The sequence below is a fragment of the Nomascus leucogenys genome, chromosome 17, assembly GCF_006542625.1.
Source record: "Nomascus leucogenys isolate Asia chromosome 17, Asia_NLE_v1, whole genome shotgun sequence".
Taxonomy (NCBI): domain Eukaryota; kingdom Metazoa; phylum Chordata; class Mammalia; order Primates; family Hylobatidae; genus Nomascus; species Nomascus leucogenys.
In genome coordinates, this window is record NC_044397.1 from 43,504,854 (window position 1) to 43,518,378 (window position 13,525).

The window sequence follows — 13,525 nt, forward strand, 5'->3', positions numbered from 1 at the left end:
ATCTAGCAAGGATATAAATGCAATTATTTTGCCAGAGAAAAGTATATGTTTGATTAAGGAAAACATAAAAAACAACTTTGTTTAAATATCTGTATGTATATTCTTAAATTATTGTAAAATTAAATTACCTATGGATTAAATTTTTCACATTAACATTACTTAGTCTATTATGCGCCAGCATTTTACATATTTATGTTATTTAATTAAAATCTTTGCAGTAGATATTTCCCATTTTGAAGAACAGGAAACTAAGACAGCGAATAAAATAATAAACAATATTATTTCTTACCTCTTACTGTTGCCACTTCAGTGTCAGGGAGGAAGAGGGATAGCAAATGTAGGAAGGGTGTTTGCAAGGTGAGCGAAGGTGAAGCTGCTTTGCTACAAGTTTTCTTATCAAGAAATGGATAGAATGTTGGAGTAGAGAAGTTCAATAGGAACATGCAAAATTTGTCTATTGTAAAAGAAAGATGAAAACTAGAGAATTTAAGGACTATTTTTTAACATTTATGATTAAAACATTGTGAAACAATGTCTTTTTAAAAAGTGATATTTTTCCTGTAGCATAACACAAGTTGTTAGAAACTAAGGAATCACCCTATCTTCTTTAGTAAAAGGCTGTAACTGGTAAGAGTTAGGTTTTTTTTTTAAGGATCTCAAGATACTTCATGAACCTCAAAAGGCTTTAACTCCTCTGCAATGTTAGGAAATGACTTCATGAATATCACAGTTCAAGGTTCTGCTACTGCTTTTAGAAGCCCCCAAAGTGTGAAGAAATCTAGTACAGTATACCAGCAAGAGGAGACCTGGCTTTTATTGCTCACAATAGGAATGTTCCCATCTATCTGTTTGCAAACCAACTCATAAAATATTTGAATGTTCTTCACTCTGCTTTATGATGTATTTCTTGGCTTGGAAATTTGCTTTTTTTTTTTTTGAGACAGAGTCTCGCCCTGTCACCCAGGCTGGAGTGCAATGGTGGGATCTCAGCTCACTGCGACCTCTGCCTCTTGGGTTCAGGTGGTTCTCCTGCCTCAGTCTCCCGAGTAGCTGGGATTACAGGTGCCCGCCACCACACCCAGCTAATTTTTTGTATTTTTAGTAGAGACGGGGTTTCACTATGTTGGGCAGGCTGGTCTTGAACTCCTAACCTTGTGATCCTCCTGCCTTGGCCTCCCAAAGTGCTGGGATTACAGGTGTGAGCCACTGCACCTGGCTGAAATTTGCATTTTCATTGTTTTTCATGGTTAATAGATCATCCGTATTTAACAATGAACTTCCTATGTGTTTGTGACACATGGAAAATAAGTAGGCAGCATTTAATGTCATTTGGGAAGCAGTGCTTACAGTAGTTCAGTTTACATTCCTAATACAGCCATGTGCCGCATAGTGATGTTTCCATCAATGACTGCATATGCAACAGTGTCCCACAAGATTATAATGGAGCTGAAAAATTCCTATTGCCTCATGACATCATAGCCTGGTAAGGTTGTAGTGCAACAAATTACTCTCACTTCTGTGCTGATACTGGTGTAAACCTGCGCTGCCAGTTGTATAAAAGTACAGCATATACAGTTATGTATGGTATATAATACTCGATAGTAAAAGACTATTTTACTGGTTTATGTATTTACTATACTGTAATTTTACAATTATTTTAGTGTACTCCTTCTACTAGTTAAAAAGAAAAAAGTTAACTTTAGAACATCTCAGGCAGGTTCTTCAGGAAGTATTTCAGGAGAGGCATTGTTATCATAGGGGATGGTAGCTCCATGCATGTTATTGCCCCTGAAGACAAAGCAAGTCAAATCACTATCTCTTTTTGGGTTTAATATGTCCAGATGCAAATTAAAGAAATAAAATCCCTTAGATTTTTCTGTATCTTGTCTCCCTCCCTCATTTTCTGCAGAACAGTTTTTAAAAGTTAATTTAGGAAATCTCCAAAATATTATGTTAGCATGACTTCAGAGCTGTAAGGTTCCTAAAAAGTTTATGTAGAAATGTTGTTTTTAGTGCTTTAATTTCTTTTATAGCATCTTGGTGGGTCGTCATTCTGCCTAAAGGAGAACTGAATTCATCCTGTGTCCCAGGAGCTTTGTCATATGAAAAGTTGCAATCCGTTCTGGTGCTTCAGATGTTGAAGGCCCAGTGAAATTCTACAAGATGGCTGCCACTTGAGCTTTGGCCTTGCAAGTGCTTAGGAAGATGTTGGTCCTTTAATCTCTGTACAGGGGTTCAGAAGTAGTTGATAGTTTACTAATGAAAAATGTTATATGTAGCAAAACACAAGCAAAAAAAATCAAAAACACTGATGACATATAAATTATTAACTTAAGGAAGATTATGGTACTTGAAAAATTATTTTACAAAAAAGATTGTATTAGGAACTTTTTCTGCTCTTTTTTCTCAAGTTAGTATCAATATAACATGGCTGTGTTCATGTAATTTCGTTTCTCAATTTGGTTCAAGATTTGTATAGCTCCCAGTGGTAGATTTTGCGGTTGTATTGCATGATTAAAGTGTCCATCAAAATCTTACAGTTGGTAAACAGTATTAAAAATCCATCTCCAGCCTCTGTAAACTGTACAGAGAGCTATGAATACTAGAAGAAATGGAAGTATTTTAATTAACTCAAGTAGGACTAATCAAAGCAAAGCAACCAGTTTATTCAATTGAACATGTAAATGTCTATTCATCCATGACATGGCAGAACATTTATGTCATCTATTAAAAGCTATTCTGTTGCTTATATGATTATAAGCTATTGTTCAACGGGGAACTGAATCTTGTAAAGGCTTCCCCACCCCACTTTTTGTTTTTTTGAGAGGGAGTCTGTCTCTGTCACCCAGCCTGGAGTGCAATAGAGCAATCTCGGCTCACTGCAAGCTCCACCTCCCAGGTTCATGCCATTCTCTTGCCTCAGCCTCCCAAGTAGCTGGGACTATAGGCGCCCGCCACCATGCCCGGCTAATTTTTTTTTTGTATTTTCAGTAGAGACGGGGTTTCACCGTGTTAATCAGGATGGTCTCAATCTCCTGACCTTGTGATCCGCCCGCCTTGGCCTGCCGAAGTGCTGGGATTACAGGTGTGAGCCACCATACCTGGCCCCCCCTTTTAATAATTACATAGTATAGATTATTTTTTAACATGCTTTTTGCTGTATTCAGGCCACTTCAGATAACCCAGCTTCTTGCATGAAAGAATACAGACTTGGGTAACTTGGTTCAGCTACCCTGCCATCACCTCTTTCCTTCAAAGGGTTTTCTCTTCTTCATTTCTTCATAATAATTCTTAGTAAATATCTACTACATGCTGGGTGGCACATGTATTCTAAGCATGTTATATGCAGTATATCATTTAGTTTTTGCAACTATATTGTTATTTTTTCCATTGTATGATGAAGACATGGAGGAAGAGTGTTGCATAGTGCTGTAAGTGGTAGATATAGAATATGGACACAAATCTCAGAAGATCCATTATGTTGAAATGAATTTGAGTTGTGCCAAAGGTGATTGACATTAGACACCAGGAAGAAATTTTTGAAATGAGTGGATGCTCCAAGGAGCCTTTTAAGTGAGTACAACTAAAAGGGGTTGGGGTGAAGGTAGTTTCCTGGGATTTTTTATTACCATTAAGACACGTAAAAACAGTCTGTATAAAATCCCATTTTTCATGAATTAGTTACATTCTTACCTTGAACCAAGAAGTTAAACTAGATGGCTGTCTGAAGACCCCATAATACATTTAATACAGTCTTATATGTGTATAAAAAGTGGAAACAATGATTCTTTTAACTTTTAAATATGAATTTTTATTGCAACAATAATTAGAAAATATAAATAATACTTACACCCCTGCCATTCTAATGTAACACTTAGTTTTGGGCCTACTTTTTTCTAGTCACTTTTCTCATGCATTTAAAAAAAAAAACAACCTTTTTAAAAGGGTTTTAAAAACCTTTCTTAAAATGTAATTTATATATATGCCCAAAAATCTATCCATGTTAAGTGTATAATTCAATGAGTTTTAGTAAATTTACAGAGATTCGTAACCATCACCACAGTATGATACAGAACATTTGCATCATTCCAGAAAGGTTCATGAGCAGTCTCTCTTCTTCTCCATTCTTTGATTTCTTAAGGTGGAAGTGTCTGTTACTGGTTTACTGTTTCTTCCTTTCTAACATAGGTGTTTATGGAACTTCTTTAGCTGAAGTCACGAAAATTTGTGTATTCTATTTCTATTTTTATTTTTATTCCATTCAAAATATCTTCTGATCTCTCATGTGATCCATTCTCTTAACTCATTGGCTATTTAGAAGTCTATTGACATATTTCAAAATATTTGTGAATTTCCCAGATTTTCTTGTTGTTTGTTTCTAATTTAATTAGCAGTATAGAAAATATACTTTATGTGATATTAGTCACTTTAAATTTATAGATAGTTATGGCCTAGCATATGATCTATTTTGATGATGTACCATGTGTGCCTAAAAGGAATATGTACCATACTCATTTGGGGTGGAGTGTTCTTAGGTCAGTTTGATAGTGTTGGTCAAGTCTACTATATTCTTTTTGGTTTTCTATCTAGGTGTCCTATTTATTATTTAGAGTGGTATATTACAGTCTCCTGTTATTTTTGCATTGTTTGTGTCTCCCTTTAGTTCCGTTAGATTTTGCTCCATCTCTTTCGGGGTTTGTAGTTAGGTATATCCATGTATATCATTGTACCTTCTTGATGGGTAGACCCTTTTATCATTATAAAATCTCTGTTTGTCTCTAGTAATAGTTTTGCTTTAAAGTCTGTTTTGTCGGACAGTATTCTCTCTCCCCTTTATTAAACTACATTTATTGTTCACATACTATTTTTCAATCTTTTTTAAACTTACTTTTGTATTTGTATGTAAAATGTATCTCTTTTAGAAAGCATATCGTTGGGTCTCTTTTGAAAAAAATCCAGTCTAACAATCTCTTTTTTTTTGAATTTTAAATTTATTTATCGTTAATATTATTATTGTTTTGATTGGATTTATGTCTCCATTTTGATTTTCATCTTTTTTTGTTCAGTTGATTTTCCTTTACTGCTTCTTTTGTAACTAAGTAGGTGTGTTGTAGTGTATCATTTTTATTACTTAGTTCATTTTTGCTCTATGAAAATATTTTTTTCGAATGGATTAGGGTTTACAACATGCATTCCACCTTATCACAGTCTATTTTAGTTTAATACTGACTTTGTATTAAACTTTGGCAGTTTAATACTGACTTTGTATTAAAGTTTGTGCAGTAATATGCACAAACTTTGCTTCACTATAGATCCATGTCACCATCTTTTATGCTGTTATTATCACATATATCTGTATATCTTATATACCCAACAATGCAGTATTGTGATTATTGCTTTATATAACCTATGCTTAAAGAAGTTAAGACAAGAAAATAGAAAAATGTATGTATGATTTATTTTAACATATAAAAACCCATATGCTTACTGTTTCCATTACTCTTCATTTTTTAAATGTGGAATTGATTTATGGCTTAGTAGCATTTCTTTGGCACACATAACTATATTCTTTCCCTCTTTCTTTGTGCTACTATTATTATATATATTACATCTTTCTATATTATATGTCCTACAACAGAATTTTACAAGTACTGATTTATGTAGTTCTTTTTTAAATCATTAGAGACAAGAAAAGACAAAAATTATATAGTCTCCTATAGTTACCTACATAGTTACCTTTAACAATGTTTATTTTTCTTCATGTGGATTTGAATTAAGGTCTGTTGTCATTTTCTTTCATCCTAATGAACTTTATGTTTTGTAAAGGAGGTGTGCTAACAGTGAATTCTTTCAGTCTTTAATAGAGGATTTCTTAATTTTGCCTTCATTTTGAGGAATATTTTTGCTAGATACAGAAATTTTGGTTGACAGCTATTTGTTTCTTTAAGCACTTGAAAACATCCTCCCACTGTCTTCTGCATTCCATTATTTCTGATTGGAAGTTGGCTGTTCATCTTATTTTGGGTGCCTTGTACATAGTGAGTCATTTTTACTCTTAATACTTTCTAGATCTCCTCTTTTTCTTTGCCTTTCAACAGTTATATATGAAATGTGTAGATGTGGATCTCTTTGTGTTTATCCTACTTAGAATTATTTGATAATTTTGGAAGTTTAATGTTTTTCATTAAATTTGGGGAGGTTTTTACCATTATTTCTTCAAATACTTTTTCAGAACCTTTTTCTCCTCTTCTTCTTGGAATCCCCATTATGTGTATGTTTGTTATATTTGAGGTGTGCTACAGGTCCATTATGTTCTGTTTATTTTCTTCATTTTTTCCCCTGTTCTTCAGATTTACAACCTGAATCAATCTGTGGTGAAATGCACTGATTCTTTCTTCTGCCATTCAAATCTGCTGGTGAGGTTCCTAGTGAATTTTTTATTTGTTATTGTACTTTCAAATTTCAGAATGTCCAGTTGGTTCTATTTAAGAATTTCTACCCTTTTATTGCTATTCTCTATTTGATGAATTATGACATCATGCTTCCCATTAAATCTCCAAACTTTTTCAGAAGGGGATCTTTGAATGTGTTTATAACAGCTGATTTGAAGTCTTTTTCTGTTGAGTCCATCATGTAGGCTCCCTCAGAGATAATAACTATTGACTTTTTTTTCCTTTCGGAATGGTAAAATTTTAATTTTTTGCATGCCTAATATTTTTGCTGAAAACTGAACATTTTAGATAATATATTGTAGCAACTGTATAATCTGATTCCGCCATATCTTCCCTCACACATTATAGTTAATGGTTATTCCTTTTTTGTTTTTTTGGTTTTGCTTGTTTTTGGTTTATTACTTTAGTTTCTTACTGGAATGGTTCTGTGGAGCATGTTTCCCTCATAATGTGTGGCTGCTGTTGTCTCTATTCCATTGAGTTTGCCACCACCCTTACCACTTATATAAGCTTAGCTTCCTAGGGACCACCCCTGAAATCAAAATAGTTTAGTGCTCAGTTAAAGATTGGCTAGAGATTGTATCTAAACACTTAGAACCCCTAAATCACTGTCTTCTACTTTTATGATGGATCCATAAATGATTTGGGGAATGAATTAGCAGTCAGCCTATTTACCAGTCTGGCCCAAATCTTAATTTTTGTGTTGTAAGGCCTCATGCTCAACAGAAATAAGTAGCTTACTAAGGCTTTCTGCAGGCTCTCTGAGCAAGTGTGCAGCTTTGTGCATATGCACAGGTTTCCAGGCCATCGGGAGATAAGTAGGATCACATCAATGCCCTCTTTCAGTTCCTGGATCTGCCTATTAATTTTCTGACTGGCCTACTGGTTTGTTGCTTGCTTCAATCAGTTAAGAGATTTCAGGATAGCTGCAGTGTTGTCCTTTCCTGATTGTTTGCATTAAGATCACTATTGTTTTTGACAATACCCTTTGTCATAGAATTTTCCATTTTATGCTCCACATAAAATCAGTCATTTCCAGGATCAGAGCCTTCATCTTCACAGCACACCCACCCCGACAGCACTTCTGCATCAGGAAGCAGGGGTGGAACTAGGGAGTGGGAGTAGCACTGCACTAAAGTGCTATAGACTCTCACTGTTGTCAATGAGGCTCAGTGAGTTTTCTTAAAGAAACACTTCTCAGTTTATTGCATGCCTTTGGTCAATTTCCAGTGTCCTTTAGAGATTGTTTTTGACAATTTTGTTCTGTTTTGTTTATTTTTGTGGCAAGGATTTGCCAACCTCCTCACTCAGCCATTTTGGAAGGTCTGCTGTCTTGGGTATGTTGTTGTTGTTTAGAAACATACATACTACAAAGTACACTCTTGAGTATACAGCTGAAGATTTCTTACATGTGAAAACACACTCATAATCACACCCAGATTAAGATACAGGACATGTCCAGCACCCATTAATCTTTCCTTCCTAGCCTTCTAGTTTCATCCCAGAGTTAACCACTGGCCTGACCTCTGTCATTACAGATTACTTTTTGTAATCAGTGTTTTTTTGTTTATTTATTTATTTATTTATTTATTTATTTTTTTGGAGACAGAGTCTCACTCTGTCACCCAGGCTAGAGTGCAGTGGCACAATCTTGGCTCACTGCAAGCTCCACCTCACAGGTTCACACCATTCTCCTGCCTCAGCCTCCCGAGCAGCTGGGACTACAGGTGCCCACCACCAAGCCCGGCGAATTTTTTTGTATTTTTAGTAGACACAGGGTTTCACCATGTTAGCCAGGATGATCTCAATCTCCTGACCTCGTGATCTCCCCGCCTCGGCGTCCCAAAGTGCTGGGATTACAGGCGTGAGCCACCACGCCTGGCCTAGATACGAGTTTTGTTTGTTTGTTTGTTTGTTTGTTTTGTTTTTTTCTTGAGACAGAGCATTGCTCTGTAGCCAGGCTGGAGTGCAGTGGCGCGATCTCGGCTCACTGCAGCCTCCGCCTGCCAAGTTCAAGCGATTCTCCTGCCTCAGCTTCCCGAGTAGCTGGGAGTACAAGTGCTTGCCACTATGCCTAGCTAATTTTTTTTGTATTTTAGTAGAGACAGGGTTTCACCATGGTAGCCAGGATGGTCTTGATCTCCTGACCTCATGATCCACCCACCTCGGCCTCCCAAAGTGCTGAGATTACAGGCATGAGCCACCGCACCTGGCCTATAATCTGTGTTGTTTTTAAACTTCATTTGAATGAATATTTAAAATATGTCCTCTTTTTCCTCTAGCTTCTTTTACTCAACATAGTAACTTTTGAAATTTATCCATGTTTTAGGTGTAGCAGGGATTTTTAATTTTTTAATTGTTGTATAATACTTTATTAATAGATATGCCACAGTTTCCTTATTGTGGGACATTTGGGTTATTTCCAGTTTGTGACTATTATTAATGAAGCTGCTATGAACATCCTCCTCTTTGTCTTTCTATGAGCATATGTACGTACAGTTTTAATGTGGTCAGCAACATAATGCATGTGTAACTTGGCATCTTGCTCTTTTTTTTTTTGAGAGACAGAGTCCCGCTCTGTCACCCAGGCTGGAGTGCAGTGGCACGATTTTGGTGCACTGCAACTTCCCCCTTCCAGGTTCAAATGATTCTCGAGCTTCAGACTCCCCAGTAGCTGGGACTACAGGCGCATACCACCATGCCCAGCTAATTTTTGTATCCTTAGTAGAGGTGGTCTTGAACTCCTGACCTCAGGTGACCCGCCTGCCTGGGCCTCTCAAAGTGTTTAGAATTACAGGTGTGAGCCACTGCACCTGGCCTGGGCTCTTGCTTTTTTAAACTTAGCATTATATCAAGTGTTTTTTTTTAATCTCTGTCATTGTCATGACAAAAGTCATTATTTTTTCAGGTAGGTATACCGAAAGCTATTTCCATTTCTTTTTTTAGAAAAAGTCAAAGGCCTGTGTTTAATAATTACTCTTGACAACACAGGTAGCAGTTGATGCTCAGTTCAATAAATATTTGTTTTCAACTTTTAAAGAAAAACTCCAGAATTGTATGCTTTTTAAAAATATTATTTGATTCAAGATTAAACAAAACTTACTGCTTTTTCTGCCCCTTTAAATGTTCCATAACTCTATGCAATTCACATATTAGTAGTATCACTTTTTAAATGTACAAAAGCAGGCATTACTGAGAGCCTTGGCCTCAAAACATTCATTTGAATGCCTTTCTTTAAAAACATATTTCATACAAGAGTTGAATCCCTCTTGTAGAAACTTGTGATGTTGTTGCTTTGCCCACTTTCCTATGCTCCCTACCACGTCATCCAACACATGTGCACTTACGCTCATTCACATACACCTCGCAGGCTCTCTGTGTCCTGGGACCTACACTTCACATAGTACTTGGAAATATTTTCGCTTGAGGAAATGGATATTAGAGTTGCAAATGTATAGGAATTGTATACGTTTTTCCTAACTATACTGTGGTTTTTCTTTTCAAACATTGTCGGGATTTCTGATGGATAACAGTAGTTGTGAAGGACACAAGGAGAATGGGAGGGAAAGGAATTGCTTAATGGACCTCACATAATTGTGACTATGACTCCAGGTCTGCTGCGTTTAGAAATGGAATTGCGGGCAGATACATTTGTCAATTTTAACTTAATCCCTTGGCTTTTATCTGATGTATATTTTTCCATTAACACAGTATACCTTTCATCTCTACTTTCACACAAACAGCATCTAATTTTTGGTAGACTTTCTTTTCTTCTTTTTTGATGCTAACATTATCCCCGTAGGGTCCTAATCAGGTTTTACACTAGGGAGAGAAGACCATAAGAATCACCAAAGTGGAATTTCCTATTGCTGGTAAAGAGATGCCCAAGATGCAGAAGGCTTGAAATAAACTGGGCGTGAAATAAGTGGCATTACAGCCCTATACTGGCTTTAGTGCAAGGGTTAAATTTGCTCAGTATCTGCAATTTCACCTTTCCTGATTGTCATACAGAGTGAGATCATTGTCCAAAGGTTGATCATGTGGAGGATGTATGTGCTTTTGAAGTGATCAAACTAAAAGAGAAAACAAAGCTCATGGCTGAAGTCATCACACCTGAATACCATCTTGTGATGTCATGGTTTTATTGGTATAAATTCTAACCAAGCTGTGGGCATTTAAGTCACATTTGTGGATCAGAAGCCATAGATATTTGCGCTTCTCATAGGCTGTGCTTTTCTGATACTTTGGTCATTATTATATGGTAAATAACATATATTAATATATTAATGTATTATATCATATTTATTTAGACCCCAGTATGGATACTAAATGAGGTAAAGCATATGCCAAGATTTTTTAGGTCTTGGGATTATTTAATTTTTTTAGAACTGGAGTTCATTGAATGTCATTCACGTTTTTCTTCACTTCCTTATGAAAAGTTTCTCATCTCTTCTCTCAGTATTTTCTTTTCCCCTGTGAGATATCTGTTTTCTTTTACACTTTTTCATTCCTCTACCAAATAGTAATAATTGCAAACATTTATTGCATGTTTATGTGTGTACCAGGTGCTATGCCAGTTGTTTTTATGTGTATTTTCTCAGTTGCTGTCTTAATGGTTCTGTGGTGTTTTTATCCCTGGTTTACAGATGAGGAGACTGAGCCTCTGTTGGTCTCTTTCTCTCTTTAAAGATAAACTCCTCCTACCTCCTTAAACTGAGCTTGTAACCTGGAGCTCTGATTCAACAGCCCACACTCCAATTTGTATTTACTGCTGGGCTATTTGGGTGGTGGTCCTTTGAATGTTGTTGTGCTAATGGAGGCCTAAACGTTGAATCCCCTGAATGGAAACCTCTTCGCATCTTTACTGCTTGTCCTGGGATCTTCACACCTAGAATATTGATCCTCGCCGAGGAATTTGGAAAAAACAGAGGCAGAGGCTGGAAGCTGCTCACTGTCCTATGCCAGGGCAGGTAATGTCCTTAATGAGATGGGCTTATACCAGTGGAGCAGTGGTGGGGAAGCAAAAGCTTGGTGTTCTCTCCTCATGGTTGCAAAAATATTCACAGAAAAGATTCACTAGCTACCGTTAATAATTGAAGGACTTTCCTCAAAATCCATGTATTATAACGGTTTAATATACTAAAATGATTTGGAGGAAATTGGCCTCAGCATTGGTGAATGTGTTGACATATGAAGCTATTATTTTTATAATTCTAATTTTAGAAATGGAGTCTCACCGTCTCACCCAGCCTAGAGTGCGTTGGCAAGATCATAGCTCACTGTAACCTGGAACTCCTGGGCTCAAGTGGTCCTTCTGCTTCAGCCTCCTGATTAGCTGGGACTGCAGTCACATGCCACCACCCATGGCTAATTTAAAAAAAAAAAATGTGTGGAGACAGGGTCTGACTATATTGCCCAGGCTGGTCTTGAACTCCTGGCCTCAAGTGATCCTCCAGCCTTGTCCTTCCAAAGTGCTGAGATTACAAGTGTGAGCCACCCCGCCCAACCTAAAGTTGTTTTAAGCTTATTGTATGCATGTTGGTTGTGTCACGAGCAGGAGGGGCTTATAGGCTGCGACACTGTTTTCTTTCCTCTACTACCTTTATTATCACTTAATAACTAAAATACATACTATCTGTTTTTAGGTGAATGCTCTGCTTCTCCTGATGGATATGAAAGCAAGACACCTATCCTCCACCCCTGTGTTTTTCTTTTCTTTTTTTTTTTTTTTTTTTTGATATGGAGTCTCGCACTGTTGCCTGGGCTGGAGTGCAATGGTATGATTTCGGCTCACTCCAACCTCTGCCTCCTGGGTTCAAGTGATTCTCCTGCCTCAGCCCCCCACGTAGCTGGGATTACGGGCACCCATGACCATGCTGGGCTAATTTTTTGTATTTTTAGTAGAGACAAAGGACGTGATTGCACTGTGTTGGCCAGGCTGGTCTCGAACTCCTGACCTCGTGGTCCGCCCACCTTGGCCTCCCAAAGTGGCTCACAGGTGTGAGCCACTGCTCCCAGCCCCACCTCTTTGTTTTTCTATCACCTGGCAGGATAACTGACTGATAGCAGAGTTCAGTAAATATTTGTTGAAACAATGATGCTTAGCATGGCAGCTAACACACCATAGATACTTCACAGATACTCTGCTGATCATGTCGAGGGAGGCTGGCTGTCTGAACTCTTCATTCTTAGAAGCTGATTGGAAATAAATTAGCTAATAAGCACATGGGTTCTTTGGTGATTGGAGTTGCTTGTTGCTATTAGTAAATTACAGACTTTTTTTTGACATTTTAACAGAACTTAATGTGACTACTCTTACAGTAGTGATCCTACTGAGCTAAAACAAACAGAGATAAGAAGGGAGGGTGGCTGACCTGATATGGGTGCTAGAAAGAACAGTAAAAAAGAAAATAGCTGAGATCCTGGAAGCAAGCGAAAGAAAATACATAGAAAGACAAGATCCAAAATTAAGGGAAAGAAAGTGTGAAGAAAAAAAAAAAAGGAATAGATTAGTAATAGTCTCTAAGTTATTTCTGATGTGTTTTTGGTTTAATTCCAGGTGATAGCAGAAAGAGCCCTGGCAGTTCCTTTTGGACCTGCTTAGGAATTTGTTATTTTTCATTTTCCGTCAAGGAATTTACCATGTCTTTTCTTCTACTGTATCTCACTGCTCTTCATCATCACCAAGGCCATTTGTTCATTCTCTCTTTTTAGGTTCTGGGAAGGCTGAATTTTTCTTTATTTCTTATATTGACCTGCTTGATAAGCTTTCACTGAGAAAAGGTTTTACAGCTAAAAATTAAAATTAAAAAAATCCCCAATATAACAGAAAGAACTCTTGTAATAGGAATTCTTTCTGATGGGATGATTATTCATGGATGCCTTGCTTAATCTCTGAGGCCCTTTATTTTTTTCCATCTGTATATTGAAGATGCTGAGCAATATAGTCCTTGCACTCATATTATATTTTAAATAAAGGATTGTTTGCAAGAACCAAAAAAAAAGAAGGAATAGGTAATTCACACATGTGCTTCAGTCACTATTCTGGGTATTTTATGTACATAATCTTGTCT

The 13,525-nt window shown here is 36.8% G+C and overlaps 1 protein-coding gene across 6 annotated transcripts in view; it reads left to right on the forward strand.

The window, feature by feature from the left end:
* AUTS2 (activator of transcription and developmental regulator AUTS2) overlaps window positions 1-13,525 on the forward strand; it is a 1,215,593-nt gene that overhangs the window by 639,757 nt on the left and 562,311 nt on the right. The window lies entirely within an intron of this gene.